Below are 16,776 nucleotides of genomic sequence, written 5' to 3'. Positions count from 1 at the left end.
GCCTTAGACGAACTAAAAAAATAATTGTAGGAATTACTTCCTAAGACGCATGCATACAATCATGCTGAGATTCTCCCCCCACCCCTGACCATCCTAGCCATTTTCATGTGAATAAACATACCAACAGTCAGGGAGCTCATAACATCAGTCCATCTCTTTTCTCAGAGTGATGGCAGTCCATTTCATATATCTGTGTAGGTATCTGTTTACTAAAATGCTGAGAAAGTGCATTTTAATTCCACCCCATGCCCCTCCCCAATCAATAGTGGCAGCAGCAGCAATTGCAAATGATAATGACTGCTGAGTGCAGAGGCTGAAACATTTCAGTTAATGGCACAACTGAGGAGATAACCCTCAAAAACAGGATCAAAATGCTTTAAATTGGTTCCCAAGTCCCAATATGCTCCCAATGATAGCGGTTGGGGATGTGCCCCCCAACTCTGCTTTCAATCACCATTTCTGAAGTAAAAGCTGCTGGGGTTCCATACTTCCTGCTGTATCTCCTGCTGCTAAGGTCATTTTCATTTCTTCATCTGGGCATAGCCAGTGCATTGACCCTTGAGATCATTTTTAATTCAGCAAGCTTAATTTACTGGGGAGGACAGTTCAAAAAAGGAATTAGACATCAGATTTTCAGCTGGTGTAAACTGGTGTGGCTTTATAGATGGAACTAAGGTCTTTGACCATCACTAGTATTTTCACAAGCTTCAGAGGTAGCTGTGGAGTCACGATGCTTGACAAGACTTACGAAAGATGCATGCAGTAGATTGTGTTGTGATTCCACGGTTTCAAGTTTGTTCCAGGCTCATGACTATTTATACCCCTCAGTAAAATAATCACTGGCTGTGTAATGCATTGATGAGATGGCTCATCTTTGACAAGATGCAGCTTTTTATCCCACTTTGTATAGCTTTAACACCCACCCCACAAATATAAAGCCTCACAGGGGGAAGGAGATCTCTTCATAGCACAACACGACATTTGTACGAATCCCAAGTTTTACATTCTTGTTACCTACTTGATATGCCAGGTTCTATTTTGAACTTAAAATTGCTCACCTTAAATTTTTACTTTGCTATCCATGACCCCAATTGATTTTGTACTTTTTCTAGGTTAAAGTCCAGCATGTCTATTTACCATTCTACTATGTGGTCTAAAATTATTCACATGGGGGAAAAAAAAATATTCCCATGGATACGTGTCTATTGACACGAGGACATACAGGGCCGACCCTACCATTAGGCAGAGTAAGAGGGCCATCTCAAGCAGCAGATGCTAGGAGGGGAGGGGGCAGGAGTGGTGAGGGGTTGGAGGACAGAGCTGTGTGTACCATGCACCCTACCCTGCATCTCCTAAACTAGCCTTTTGCTCCCAGATATGGTGGAGGATGCTGTTTCATAAGCAGTATTGCAGTAAGATTCAGCTGCCAGCCTGCTTGGCTTCTGTATGTAGGGCAGGAGGGCACCTTCTTGTCCCTTGGCTCAGGCAGAGAAGAGTCTTGGGGCCAGCCCTAATTTCAAGGCCCACTGTCCCCCCCCCCCATTTGTCTTGCATTGTGGTCCCTAAGCAGAAAAACTTCCCTTCTGTGGTATTTTAAAACGTTCTAGGCCATCTCTAGTATGTTTGGTGAGGGGTGAAACCAGCCATGGAAGGAACTGGTTGGGAAACCAACTGACTTGAGGGAGTCAAGACAGCTGATACCCAGCCAACCCTTGGATAAGCAATCTAGAAAAGCTACTATCATGAAGCCTGAATGCAGATTGGACTTGGCTTACTTGTCTTGCCTGTCTTACTCTTTGTCCTGCAACATCTCAAAATATATCTGCCTTAACATGTAGAGAACTGTCATTATATTACTCACCTCCCATTCCCTTTAGTCCAGAGCATTCTACAGCCTCTAATTTGGAATCATGGCATAGAAGAGAGCCTTCACATATCTCCCAAATCTGTGTCCTGGGTTTTTGTGTTTTGATTCTAGTCCTCTTTTTTCTCTTCCTTCTTTCCTCTCACATTCATACACCAATTTGGAGTGAAGCATGAACAGTGTAGTAGCTAGCCAATACCAAATAATGCTAGAACTCACAGCCATCTAAGGAAATTGCCTCTCAGTAGGTTCAGGACAGATGAAACAAAGTACTTCTTCCTTCACACTTACCATATTATTACCTCATGTTATATTTTACAATGTATGAATGCAAAACAAAAAGTGCATGTATATTTCCATATAGTGTATCAACTCCAATTATTCAAGCATGAAACTGTTTATTTGTGCCAAAGCTTTTAAATGAAAGATGGAAATAACAGCGTAGTGCTGAAGAGACCCAAGGTAATAGGCGCAACTGGCTGGAGAGTATGCTATGAGGAATAGGTAAGAAGAGTACTCTTCACTCTTCTTTCGCTAATCAATAACCTGCCCTCCCAAATATCAGGAAACAGTATGGGATTCTTGCACCATTTGGTGATGGCTGGATTTCAGCTCCTGCTTCCTGGAAGCCAAACTGTCATTACAAGTGGTTTCCTGGGAATATACCACTTCAAATGCAGGTTGAGGCACAATGTCTGAATGCCACCCCCACCACCATGTGAAAAAGTCCCTGTACATGAAAGGCTCATCCATGATGGAGATATAGTCTAGTCTAACTTCCTTTCTGCTATGAGACTTCTTTATATGGGTAAGTATCTAAATCAGTCCTGTAGGGCTTTGGACTTTGCCATGAATTTTCCCCCTTGTTATGTACGTAATTGCCTGCAGATTTCAAAGGCATAATGGACTTGTTTCACATTTCACTTTATTGTTCTGACATGGGTGCAACTCAGCCGGTGTTATTCTGGTGGTTCTGCTGAATTAATGGTGTGAGAGAAACATTAGTCCCTTAGCTTAATCATCTACAAATCATTATCATTATGCCACTTCAGTTATTTGGCTAGTTGAACACAATAGCATAGTGCAGGAGGACCACATTCAATACTCCCAGGCCTTAGTCGTGCCAGTGATAGAAACTCTGAGCCAAGTGACTGTTCCTCCTTCCAAAATGTACAGACTGCATCTGTCTGGGGGATCATGCAGGGCTGTCTACACAGCAGCCTTACAGCTTGGGGAAAAATATTCATATGGCTTTTAGGCTATGGCATCGGTACTATCTATTCCCAAGAGATGGTGAAGGACCGTTTGTTTCCAACCCAATTATAATGACAGGAAATAGTGCTGGGTGCCAGTTGGCCTGAAAATAGAGCAAAATGTCCCACTTATCTTTCCTTAAATGAAAGAAGACCAATAATTACAGAGAGAAAATCTCCAGAGTTGTTAGAAATAGAAGAGAAATGGTGCTGGGAAGTGTACTATAGGCTGACACAGAAACTTGTTATTAGAACTATCGTTGCTGCCATCGATATGCCTATCGATGCTGCAAGGAGAGGAAGCCCTTCAGTTTTGCAAGGCAGGTGGGATCTGATGTTCTTGCCGCTGCTGCCTTGCTGGAGCTGTACCTCCACCTGGGGGACTTCTACTCTGCCTCCTTGCAGACCCAGGTCCAGCCAAGCACCACCCCACTCCTAGCTGCAACACCTGTGGGAGCTGGGGCATAAAACCCAGGCCCAGTGGGGGTGGGACCTCCGCCAGTGGGTGTCGCCGCCAAAGGGGGCGACACTAAAGGGGGTTGCCCCTTTGGGGGAGCCACTTTGGGGGGGCATGAGGGCAAGGGTCTGTCCCCCTGCTTGAAAGGAAGGAAGGGGACTGTTTGCCTCAGTGTGACCTGCTGGACTGTCTGCATTAAATATGTGTTTTCCAATGAAGGGGGGAGGCGTTGGGAGCCAGGGAATGGCCGTTACAGTTCTACAGGGCAGAGGGAGGTACGGAGGGGGGAGACAGTCACACTCTAAAGGCAGAGTGTGTAACAATAGGGTGCTGACTGTCCCTAAACTATTCACCAGTTTAAATAACCTGGATGGCCCTGGCAAGAGACCCCCTGGGTTGAAACTGCTGCTGCTGAATGCCAGGTCAGTCAGTGAATGGTAAAACAACTGCTATCCAGGACTTGATCCTGGATGAGCGCACTTACCTGGCTTGTATTACAGAGACCTGGTTGGACGAAGCTGGGGGGGGTGTTAATCTCTCTCTGCTCTGCCCTCTTGGGTTCTCTGTTCAGCAGCAGGCAAGACCCTGGGGGGCAGAGAGGTGGAGTGGCAGTGGTCTATTGGGACTCGATCCCCCTCACCAGGTACCCTATCCCACAGTCTGCTGGGTTTGAGTGTGTGTATTTGAAGGTGGGTGCCCGGGACAGAATAGGGATTCTGTTGGTGTACCGTCCACCCCGCTGCTCAACAGTCTCTCTTCCTGAGCTAGCCAGGGTAGTCTCGGGTTTGGTGTTGGAGATCCCTCAGCTTGTTGTGCTGGGGGATTTCAACATCCATGCTGAGGCTGCCCCCTTTGGGAGCAGCTCAGGACTTCCTGTCTGCCATGACAACCATGGGTCAGTCCCAGAAGGTATCTGACCCCACCCATGCTGCTGGGCACACTCTGGACCTCATTTTCTGTGCTGGATGGGGTGATAGTGATCTGAGTGAGGAGGAACTCTTTATAGTTCTGTGTCATGGACAGATCACTACCTGGTGGGGTTTAGACTTGTTGGCACTCAGAACCTCTACAGGGGTGGAGGGCCTATTAAGATGGTCTGCCCCAGGAGGCTGATGGATCCGGATGGTTTCCTGATGGCTCTTGGGGATTTTCCTGTTGCCTCGGCAGGTGATTCTGTCAAAGCCCTGGCCGATCTCTGGAATGGAGAAATGACCAGGGTCATGGACACAATCCTGAGCGTCCTCTCTCACAAAGTGGAGCTGCACCAGCACTCTGGTTTTCTAGGGAGCTGGCAGTGATGAAACGAGTGAGAAGATGACTGGAGAGACATTGGCAGAAAACTCGGAGTGAATCCAATCGAACATGGGCTAGAGCCTATTTGAAGGCCTACTCTGTGGCAATACGGGCAGCAAAGAAAATATTTTTTTCTGCCACTATTGCGTCTACAAAGAGCCATCCAGCAGAGCTGTTTCGAGTGGTTAGGGGTATTTTACATGCTAGCCCTCAAGAGCATAATTTAAACCCCTCGACAGCCCGCTGTGAACAATTTGCTCAGCACTTTGCAGACAAAACCGCTCGGATCCGCTCTGACTTGGACGCTATAGTTGCTACAGACCCAGAGGATGTAACTTTGGCCCCTGCTTGTCCAGTGTTGTTGGATACTTTTCAATTTGTACAGCTTGAGGATGTGGACAGGATCCTTGGAGAGGTGAGAGCCACCATGTGTGTTCTAGATCCTTGCCCTTCCTGGCTCATAAAAGCAGCCAGAGGTGGACTGGCCGAGTGGGTAAGGGGAGTGGTTAATGCCTCCCATAGGCAAGGCAGAATTCCAGCCTGCTTGAAGGAGGCGGTGGTGAGACCTTTGTTAAAAAAGCCCTCCCTGAACCCCACTATATTGGATAATTATCAGCCCATCTCCAATATTCCATTTCTGGGCAAGATATTGGAGCATGTGGTGGCCTCCCAACTCCAGAGATTCCTGGATGAGACAGATTATCTAGATCCATTTCATTCTGGCTTCAGACCCAGTTATGGGACAGAAACAGCTTTGGTCTCCTTGGTGGATGACCTACTTAGGGATGTACGAAATTGCCCTTACCTGGCTCCACCAGGTTCCACTGGGGGGGGGGGGAGGCACTCCGTCCCTCCCCCCGGAATCCTCCCCCCCAGAATCCTGGTCAGCCGGCTCCGCTCTGCTGGGATTCAGCAGAGCCGCCGGCTGGCTCCGCCGGCAGCCGGACATCCGGCCGCTGGCTAGCAGGGACGCAAATGGTGGCGCCCATAGCCGCTGCCGTTTGCGTCCCTGTAGTCAGCTGTGATAGGCTACGTAAATCTTTACGTAGCCTATCACGTCTGACTTTAAAAACAAAACAAAACGCGCATAGGCAAATGGCGGTGGCTACGGCCGCCACCATTTGTGTTCTTTATTTTGTCCCGTCTTAGTCTACGTAAATATTTATGTAGACTAAGATGGCGAAAATAAGGGGAATGCAAATAGCGTAGCGGGCGCTAGTTGCGTCCCTTTTTGATTCGCCATTTTAGCGTACGTAAATATTTACGTAGGCTAAAACGGTGAATCCAAAAAGGGACGCAACTAGCGCCCGCTACGCTATTTGCGTTCCCCTTATTTTCGCCGTCTTAGCCTACATAAATATTTATGTAGACTAAGACGGGCCAAAATAAGGAATGCAAATGGCAGCGGCCGTAGCTGCCACCATTTGCGTACCCGCGTTTTGTTTTGTTTTTAAAGTCAGATGTGATAGGCTACGTAAAGATTTACGTAGCCTATCACGTCATTTTTTTTTTTACCTAGCCATGATAGGTTACATAAATCTTTACGTAGCCTATCACTTCTCTTTTCTTTTTTTTTAACACTGGAAAGGGCAGCGGCAGCAGCCGGTAGGAAGACCGGCCGCCGCAGCTGCCACTGCCACCGCTGCCGCCGCTGCCGCCACCGCCACAACTGCCACCACCCGGAAGATCTGCCCCGGGTAAGTCTTGTCCCGGGGGGGATCCGCGGAGGGGTGGGGGGGTGGCAGGCCGTTCCGACACGGAGTTCGGGGGGCCAAATGCACTGGCATTCGGCCTCACCGAGATCTGTGGCGGAATTCTCTGCCATCCCTAGACCTACGCTGGGAACTAGACAGGGGGAGTGTGTCCTTGTTGGTTCTGCTGGACCTCTCAGCAGCTTTCGATACCATCAACCATGGTATCCTTCTGGGCCACCTCACTGGGATGGGACTTGGAGTCACTGTTTTACAGTGGCTCCATTCCTTCTTGGAGGGGCGGATCCAGAAGGTGGTGCTGGGGGACTCCTGTTAGACTCCCTGGCCATTGGCTTGTGAGGTCCCTCAGGGTTCTGTTTTGTCCCCCATGCTATTTAACATATACATGAAACCACTGGGGGAGGTTGTCCGGAGTTGTGGGGTTCAGTGTCACCAGTACACTGATGACACCCAACTCTACTTTTCCTTTCCATCTAATTCCAAGGAAGCAGTTGGGGTGCTGAACTGGTGTCTGTCGGCAGTAATGGACTGGATGAGGGCAAACAAATTGAAGCTTAAGACAGAGGTGCTCCTGGTCAGTCGAAAGATAGATCAGAGAACAGGTATACAGCTTGTGCTGGATGGGGTTACACTCCCCCTGAAGACACATGTTCTCAGCTTGGGTGTACTTCTGGATTCAGCCCTGAGCCTGGATGCCCAGGTTTCAGTGGTGGCCAGGAGTGCATTTGCACAGTTAAAGCTAGTGTGCCAGCTGCGCCCGTTCCTTGAGATGTCTGACTTGGCCACGTTGACAAATGCCTTAATTACATCCCGTTTGGATTACTGTAACGTGCTCTATGTGGGGCTGCCTCAGAAGAGTGTTCAGAAACTTCAGCTGGTTCAAAGAGCTGCGGCCAGACTGCTGACCGGGGCTGGTTACAGGGAGCATACAACTCCCCTGTTAAAACAGCTTCACTGGCTCCCAGTCTGTTTCTGGGCACAATTCGAAGTGCTGGTTATGTCCTATAAATCCCTATATGACTTGGGTCCAGGTTATCTGAAAGACCATATTTTCCCTTATGATCCTACTCGTGCCCTGAGATCTTCAAGGGAAGCCCTTCTCGCCATCCCACCATCATCACAGGCATGCCTGGTGAGAACGTGGGAGAGGGCCTTCTCAGTGGCTGCCCCAATGTCTGGAACTCTCTTCCCAGGGAGGCGAGAGTGGCACCCTCCTTGATATGTTTTCACAGGCATGCAAAAACTTTTTTGTTCCAGCAGGCCTTTGGGGATAACTAGTCTGGACCTGGGAAAATGCGACGTATGGATACCATTTTTGTTGTTCTGGTTGTCTTTTAATGTTTTAATATCTTTACAATTTTAATATTGATGATTTAATTATATTTTTAACTTTTATACAGTTGTATTTATATTTCTATTTATAGGTTTTAATTGTAGCAGTTTTAATGCTGTAAGGCCGCCTTGAGTCCCAGAATAGGGAAAAGGTGGGATATAAATAAATATAATAATAATAATAATAATAACAACAACAACAACAACAACAACAACAACAACTGAAAGTCACACAAATTCAACATTTGGCAACAGTTTAGAATTCAAATTTGACCTTTTAAATTTATTTTAAGTTGTAAAACACAATTTAAAAACCATTAAATCATAAGTCCTGATCATTTTTTGGCAGAAATGTAAACTATCAAGTTGCTGAATTCAATACGTTCAAGCTAAAAAAAAGAAAGAAAAGGGATATACTAGACTTGGAAAAGGTGGAGAAAAGGGCAATCAAAATCATCAAGAGGCTGGAGCAACGCCTTTATGAGGAATGGTTACAATTTTGGGGGCTTTTAAGCTTAGAAACAGAATGCTAGACTAGATAAGAACATCAGAAGAACCATGCTGGATCAGACTAAGGGTCTATCTAGTCCAACATTCTGTCCACACCATGGCCTGTGTGAAACTCATACAGGAACATAGGTGAGACCACTGGTCCATCTAGCCCAGTACTGTCAACACTGTCTGACAGTGGCTCTCCTGAGTTTTAGGCAGGGGTTTTCTAGACCTACCTGGAGATGCTGAGGATTGAAACTGGAACTTTTAGCATGCAAAGCATGTGCTCTAACACTGAGCTAAGACCCTTCCCACAACTAGGACTTGAGTGCAATAGTACCATCTCACTTGTGTTCCCCAGCAATGTATTTATTTATGTATGTATTACTTTTCTTATCCGCCCAATAACTAATGTTCTCTGGATGGATTACAAACAGTTAAAGAACTAAAATGCCATAGAACTCTTAAAATATAAAATACAATGCAAATATTTTTAAAAACAAAATACAATTAAATGCAAAACAATGAACAGCACAGAAATAGATAGAACAGCCATAATAACCTAGAACTAGGTTGCTAAAATACCTGGGAGAAAAGAAAGGTCTTTGCCTGTCACTGAAAAGGTAACAATGTAGATGCCACTTATTCCATAAGTGGAGTGCCACCACTGAGAAGGCCCTCTCTCTTGTAGCCACCCACCTAGCTTCCTTTGGTGGTGGCACTCGGAGGAGGGCCTCTGGAGATGACCTAAGGGTCCAAGCAGATACATGGGGGAGGAGATGTGCCTTTAGAGATGCTGGCGCCAAGCCATTTAGGGCTATAAAGATCAAAACAGCACTTTGAATTGGGCTCAGAAATGGACTGGAAGCCAGTGCATGGACTGATGAAGCACTGACATCACATCATCATATTAGCCAGTCCCAGTTAGTAACCTAGCAGTTGTATTTTGAACTAACTGAAGTTTCTGAACTGTCTTCAAAGGTAGCCCCACATACAGCTCATTGCAGTAATCCAACCAGGAGGTTACCAGAACATGGATAACTGTCACTAGGCTATCACTGTCCAGATAGGGCCACAGCTAGGATATCAACCTAAGCTGATAAAAAGTGTTCATCGCCATTGAGGCCACCTGGGCCTTAAGTGACAGTGATAGATCCAGGAGCATCCCCAAGCTGCATGCCTAATCTTTCAGGGGGAGTACAATCTCTTCCAGGGGAAGCTGAGTGCCACTCAACCAGGCAGACAAACCACATGCTAACAGTGCATTTGTCTTGTCTGGATTAAACTTCAGTTTGTTGGCCCTCATCCAGTCCATTATTCTGCTCAATTCAGGACATCTTGAATCCACTGACTCACCTGTTTTTGATGAAAACAAGAGATAGACCATAGAGCTGGGTGTCACTGGCATGTTGATGGCATCTCAGTCCACATCCCTGAATAGCCTCCCACAGTGGCTTCATAGATTCTGAGGGTCCATCCTTTCTTATTGGCAAACCATAGAGCACCCTATACATCAGTGTCAATGTTGTTTTTCTGTTGTCCATTTTGAACCCCAGCATTTACCCATCCTCTTCCATGTGGAGGAACATCCTCCAAAACACAGTTGAATTCCAGATCTATAGTTCTATTATTCTAAGTGTAAGCTTATATTAGAATATATTACTCCAACTTCTATTTCAGGGATGCTTCATTATGGAATTTGCTAGGGACCCTATAAGTTCAATCAATCAATCAATCAATCAATTCCATTTAATATTCTCCACCAGAGATAGCTCTGAAAGTACTTTAGTATTTGACATTTTGCTTTTGAGCTCAAGTGCAGGAAAACAGAGCATGTGTGAAGGTCATTGACGATTCATCAAACAGATTAAGCATTATAAAGTGTTGAGCAACATGGTGAGATTTTCATTTATTCATGTAAGTCATGGCTTATCATCAAATATGGTTATTTGAGGTTTTTAGAATAAGGAAAAGGACAAAAATGATGGACTCAGAAACATGAAATGTAAAATAAATGTGTGGCTTAAAAAAAAAAGTATGTAAATTCACACATCCTAGACAGATATAATACAGTCTGCGGAAATGTGATTGACACCTTCCAGAAATGGATGGGGTAGAAACCATTAACAATAATTGTAAAAAGCTCACTTTGAGTTAGCTCAGTAATTGGTCAATTTTCCTGTACAATCGTTGGTGAAATTTTTAATGGCATATAACTTTCTTCCTTTTGTGGGAACAGCATGAAGTATTGCTAAATTCAAAACAACACAGAAAATAATAAACTATATTATATAATAACAGTGATAAAACTAGAACACAATCTCCAATACAGCAATAGTTTCAGTTGGCTTCTGGGTTTTGCCTTTTGCTTGCTGCAGATCATTCTGCTGCAGTATTATTATTATTATTATTATTATTATTATTATTGGAAACCCATAAATACATTTTATCTTGCAGTTATTGGAGCAAGGAGACTTTCTCAAGGGTTCTCACTGCACAAATTATGTTTGTGACCTATGTTCAGCCAAAAGTAGACTTGCCAATAAGCAAACACTGGATTGTTGGGATAGTACAGTTAGGGATGTATGGATTGTGTAAAATCCATTCCATCTGTTTCGTGGATTGTCAGTTGCCTTTCATCCTGTCGTCTGCCTGCCATCAATAGCATCAGGGGTTTTTTTTTGTTTCTGAATTTGTGCAAATGTTCAATTTCACAATTTGCACATTTGTACAACTTTGCATGTGTGAAAATGTGCAAATCCCCCCCCCCCAGTGCCTATGGAGGAAATGCACATTTTTGGCCAGTTTTTTTTAAAAATGCATATTTTTCAATGACAAAATTTGTGCCAAATTTGGGAAAGTTAGAAAAAATAGTCTGCAGTTCTGCAGAATTCACCTGACAGGGGGATAGCCAGCTTGCTGTGGAATCTGTGGGTCAGAATCATGAAAATCCAAACTTATTTGGTTCCAATGTGGATTTCTCCAACATCCCTAGGTAGAGTGGGCAAAATGTTGAACCTGACCTAGGAAAGATGTTCAAATCCCTGCTCAACTGTGAAGCTTTCTTGGTGGCCTTCAACAAGTCACTAGAATTTTTTTAAAAAACTTTTTTTATATTGTGAGTTTCAATAGAACAAAACAAACAAAAACATAACAAAACCAAAAAATTGAAAATAGTACAACATACTCTAAAGTCTTCACTTTCAAATATTACAACTTTCTAGGGGGAAAGAAAGGAAAACAATAGCTTACACATAAACTTCAGTGAAAGCAGAGCAGATATCCAAATATAAGTCCATTCACAAGTGATGCCTATATACCACTCTTTCAAATGTTGCTAGTATTGTTAAGCCTTCAATCCATTGCATTATATAGGTGGTGAACTTTTGTTCTTCCAGTATTATAGTATCAGTCTTTTAGCAGCCAAAAGGGTGTAAAAGATCCATTTATGCTGACCATGTGTTATATTCCCAAAAGCAGGTAAATAATTTAAGAGAACATGTACATCAGTAAATATTAAAGAGCTTTTCAATGCAAAGTTTATCCATATGATAACTTCCTCCCCAATGGAGGCAACTATTGGGCATTTCCAAAACCTATAAATAAAAGAAGTGTTAACTGCATTACACCTCCAGTTAGATGAGTTTGACAAACCTTTGTTAAAGAGACATTGTGGCGTTCAATGGACCCAAAACAAAAGTTTTTGCTGGATAAGATGTAACCAGAGTTCCATAGAGATATCAGATACAGACACCAAAATGACGGTCCCTTGATTAGACAAAATAGGACATTCCAATTCCCAATTCCATTCCTGCTGTAGACCCCATGTAACATATTTATTCACTTATAATAAGTATTTATAGACATGAATCATGGGCCGATATACCTGGTCAGCTTCAATAAGAGTTTCCAATAGCAAAGGAGACTCCGATGCAGTAAAAGCCGCAGGACCGAATCTAGATATTGTCAAATCTTTCAACTGCAAATACTGCCATTTGATTTTCCACTGCAACAGGCAAACCAAATTTATCTTGCAAAGTTGAAAATGGCAAAAAATCATCAACAACACCCAATAATTGTTCCAGGGTAAAGATAATTTTATCTGTCCAGTTCCACCACAGAGACATTTTCTTTCCTGTTCTTAGATCTGGATTTCCCCATAAAGTCAATTTGGCATGAGAGAATGAGTCGAACTTTAATTTGAGTGACATATTTCACGCATCCCAAGATTGTGGGAGGAGCTCTATCTGCCTTAATATGCCAAGAACCTAATGCTAGCCATTTGGAGAGAGGTTCCAGACAGGAAGATTCCAAAACTAACCAACATGGAAAATCAGATCTGAGTGGAAAAGGTTAAAATTTAGTACATGTCACCAAATAAACCCAATGATACGTAGCAAGATTAGGAAAGCCGAACCGACCTTCTTTAATTGGAAGGTGCTTCCTTTTCAGAGATATTCTTGGTATAAAGAAACCCCAGAAGAATTTACAAAACAAAGCATTAAGTTTTTGGTGGTATTTGCCAGTTATATATAAGGGGATCCCATGTATAACATAAACAATTTGAGGTATAGTATTCATCTTAAGTGTATTAAACTTTCCCCATAAACTCAATTTTAAAGATGCCCATCTATCAATATCTCATGAAATATCATGAATGAACTTATTTAAATTCAACTTAATCATTTCAGATATATCTCTAGGGATAATTATTCCCAAATAAGTAATAAACTCTGGACACTGTCAAAATTGCCAGTGGACTAATACACTAGAGTGTACCCTATCTCCAATTGGCATTATTTCTGACTTTGACCAATTAATTGAATAGCCAGGCAAATCACCAAAAATATTAATCAATGTCATCAAAGCTGGAACTGACAACTGGAATTTTAAAATAAACAGCAAAAGATCATCAGCATAAAAGCTAATTTTAAATTCTAAGCCAAAATGCCAGCCAGGGGTTCCATGCATAAGTTGAATATCAATGGGGAAAGTCGACAACCTTGTCTGGTGCCCCACCCAGGTAAAAAAAGAAGAAGCCAAAAATAAACCGTTAGTCATTACTTTCGCTCTTGGAGTTGAGTATAACTTTTTAACCTATTTCAAGAATTCTGTAGGAAAACTGGAATTAGTCAATGTAGTAAAAATAAATTTCCAATGGATTTTGTCAAAGGCCTTTTCTGCATCCAAGGAAATGGTGGCTGCCTGGTTGTTTCTTTCAGATTTTAAAGCAACTAGATCAACAACTAATCTAAGATTATCAGCCCCCTGTCTATTTTTAATTTTAATAATAGATCACCTGGTCTAATCTAACCAATATGGCAATAACTTGTTGCAATCTATTGGCCAAAATGGCTGTTAATATTTTGATATCTACGTTAATTAATGATATAGCTCAATAGTTAGCACAATAGGTATGATTCTTGCCAGGCTTAGGAATCATGGTAATATAAGCATCGTTTAATGATGAAGAAAGGGAGCCCATCTCAAAAATATGGTGATGCAGGCAGTACAGCTTTGGAGCTAAAAAGCTGGAGAACGTTTTATACCACTCAATTGGGAATCCATCCAAACTGGGTGATTTCCCAGTATTCATATTAACAATTGCATTCATGATTTCCTCCAAATGCAAATGAGCCAAAAGGAGCTGTTGTTGTGAAGAATCTAAGCATGGAAGATTAATATGAGAAAAAAGCTTCCATATCTTGCTCTGATATCTTGCTACCAGTGCTTTAAAGATCAGAGTAAAACTTTAAACATTGTGAGTTCATATCTATAGGAAAAGTATATACATTGTCACTCTCATCTTTAATAGCTGAAATGACATTTTGATGTTGCTGTTTAACATGATGTGCAAGGATCTTACTAGGACATTCACCATTTTCTAGGGATGTACGAAAGTCACTTACCTTTTACGAAATTTGATTCGTGGGGGGGAGGTGCTCCGTCCCTCCCCCCAAAGTTCTGGCTGGGGGGGAGGCGCCCCGTCCCTCCCGCTGCGAATCCTGGCCGGCCGGGTCTGCAAATGGCGGCAGCCGTAGCTGCCACCGTTTACGTCCCTGCAGTCAGCAGTGATAGGCTACGTAAATGTTTATGTAGCTGATCACGGCTGAGTTAAAAAAAAAACCCTGCTCGTACGCAAATGCGCTATTTGCTTTCCCCTTATTTTCACTGTAGTCTACGTAAATGTTTACGTAGACTAGACGTGCCAAAATAAGGAACGCAAATGGCGGCGCCCATGGGTGCCGCCACTTGCGTACGTGCGTGTTGTTGTTTTTTTTTACTCAGCCGTGATAGGCTGCGTAAACATTTACGTAGCCTATCATGGTATTTTTTAAGAAATCTGTCCGTGTTAGGCTATGTAAATCTTTATGTAGCCTATCACTTTTTTTTTTTTTTAAACTTGGAAATGGCGGCGGCAGCTGGTCGGAAGACCAGCTGCCGCAGCCGCCGCTGCCAAACCGAAGCCGAACCGCCGCCAAACCGCCGCTGGACCTGCCGCCGCTGCAAGGGAGATTCACCGAAGGTAAGTCCTGTCCCGGGGGGGGGGGCAGACCATTTCGCCACTGATTTCGGGGGGCTGAATGCGCTGGCATTTGGCCTCCCTGAAATTCATGGCGAAATTCTCTGACATCCCTACCATTTTCCCAATATACAATACCTGTTGTAAACAAGTCAGAGCTATTTGCATTGCCCATATTTTCGCTGTAGTCTAAGTAAAGATTTACGTAGACTACAGCGACCAAATAAGGAACGCGAATGTCGGCTCCCTATGGGGGCCGCCATTAGCCGTACGCGCTTTTTTTTTTTTAAGTCACCCGTGATAGGCTACGTGACGATTAACGTAGCCTATCAAGACTGACTTTGCAGATCTAGCCATGATAGGCTACGTAAATAATCACGTAGCCTATCACGGGGGCATTTCTTTTTTTTACTTTTTATTTTGCCGCCGGGCGAGGCGAGGCGCCTCCTCCCCGGCCTGAATTTCGGCCGGGCAAGGCGTGAAGCCTCCCCCCCTGGCCTGAACTTTGGGGGGAGCAGCGAAGTGCCTCCCCCCCACCACGAAGCAAGCTGCGAGACCAGGTAAGTGACTTTCGTGCACCCCTAATCGACAGGTTCTGGGCCTTACCCCCGCAGGCCCATCCCTTTCTAGATCCCGACCTTGCAGTACTATGGGAGACTGGCATACTGAAGCCAAGCATACCATTCTGCATTCCATAGCTCCCAGTACAGGAGCCACCTACGACAGAGCAGGTAGGGTGTGACGCACCTTAGGAGCAAACTTCAGTTACAGGATTCACGGCCCTTACCTATAGATCAATTGCGGCATTTTGCATCTCTTTAAAGAACAGGGGCTATCTGCCAGGACCGTAAGTCACAAGGCTGGCCATTTTAGCCTTCCGGCCCATGATGGTGGGAGTTACTGACTCCTTGTCAGATTTCAGGGTTTGGCATGCGATGTAGGTTCGGCTGCTTTGTTGCCTGCTTTGGTAGATTTTAGCCACCCTATCTCCCCAGATACCCCTTTTGGGATCTGGGAATTATGGCCCTCCATTTGCACTTTCCAGTATGATGTTTCCCTGTTCCATGCAGCAGCCTTGATGGCCTTCTTTGCCCCCCCCCCCAGGAATTCAGGGTTGGTGGGGCTCCCAAGTCTGGCTTGTCTGGGGAGGCCTTGATATACTTCAAGGTATAGTTCCATCCCAGTGTCACCCACTGAAGCATTTGGGGATTGGAAACTGATTGGTATGGCGAGGGCATGGCACTGGCCCATGGCCGAGTGCAAGTGAATGGGCCATGCCCTGTTGGGGCCTTATGGGTTCTTCTGGAATGCTGAGGGTCCTCTGTTTTGTCACCCCGATGGCTTACTGTTGACATAAGGGCAGTCTGGGCAGTTTCTACATCAGCTCTACCCTGCTAGGCCTAGGTAGTTTTCAGTTCAGAACCCACTCCTTTTGCACTGGAGTGGTCTCTGTGACAGCCGTTGTATTTTTCGCTCATAGGCACATTATAGCAGCTTGCAGATGGCGCTTTGAAGCATTCCAGCCTTGCATTTGCAAGTTGTCTGCCTCTTCTTGACATAATTTTCACTTTGCTTGCCCTAATGTTCTTATTCCTTAGGCCAGCAGACTTGACGTACGTCAGAACAGGTTCTCTTACATGGGCATAGTATGATGTTTTGAGCTGCATGAAGGCCTTTTATGTCACCTTCGGATTTTAGCTTCTGTCACCTCAATGTCTTACGATCCAGTGGCTTCTCAGACGGGTGCATACAGTGGAAGTCCCTCCTCTCCATCCTGTTCCACCAAAGTTTTGTCAGTCTTCCTCCGCAGGTCCAGGTGCTGCACATTGCGAGGGATGACTTGGGCTGTA

The sequence above is a fragment of the Heloderma suspectum genome, chromosome 3, assembly GCF_057233095.1.
Source record: "Heloderma suspectum isolate Gila_16-S chromosome 3, 16-S_ref, whole genome shotgun sequence".
NCBI lineage: Eukaryota > Metazoa > Chordata > Lepidosauria > Squamata > Helodermatidae > Heloderma > Heloderma suspectum.
This window is presented reverse-complemented; position numbering follows the sequence as displayed.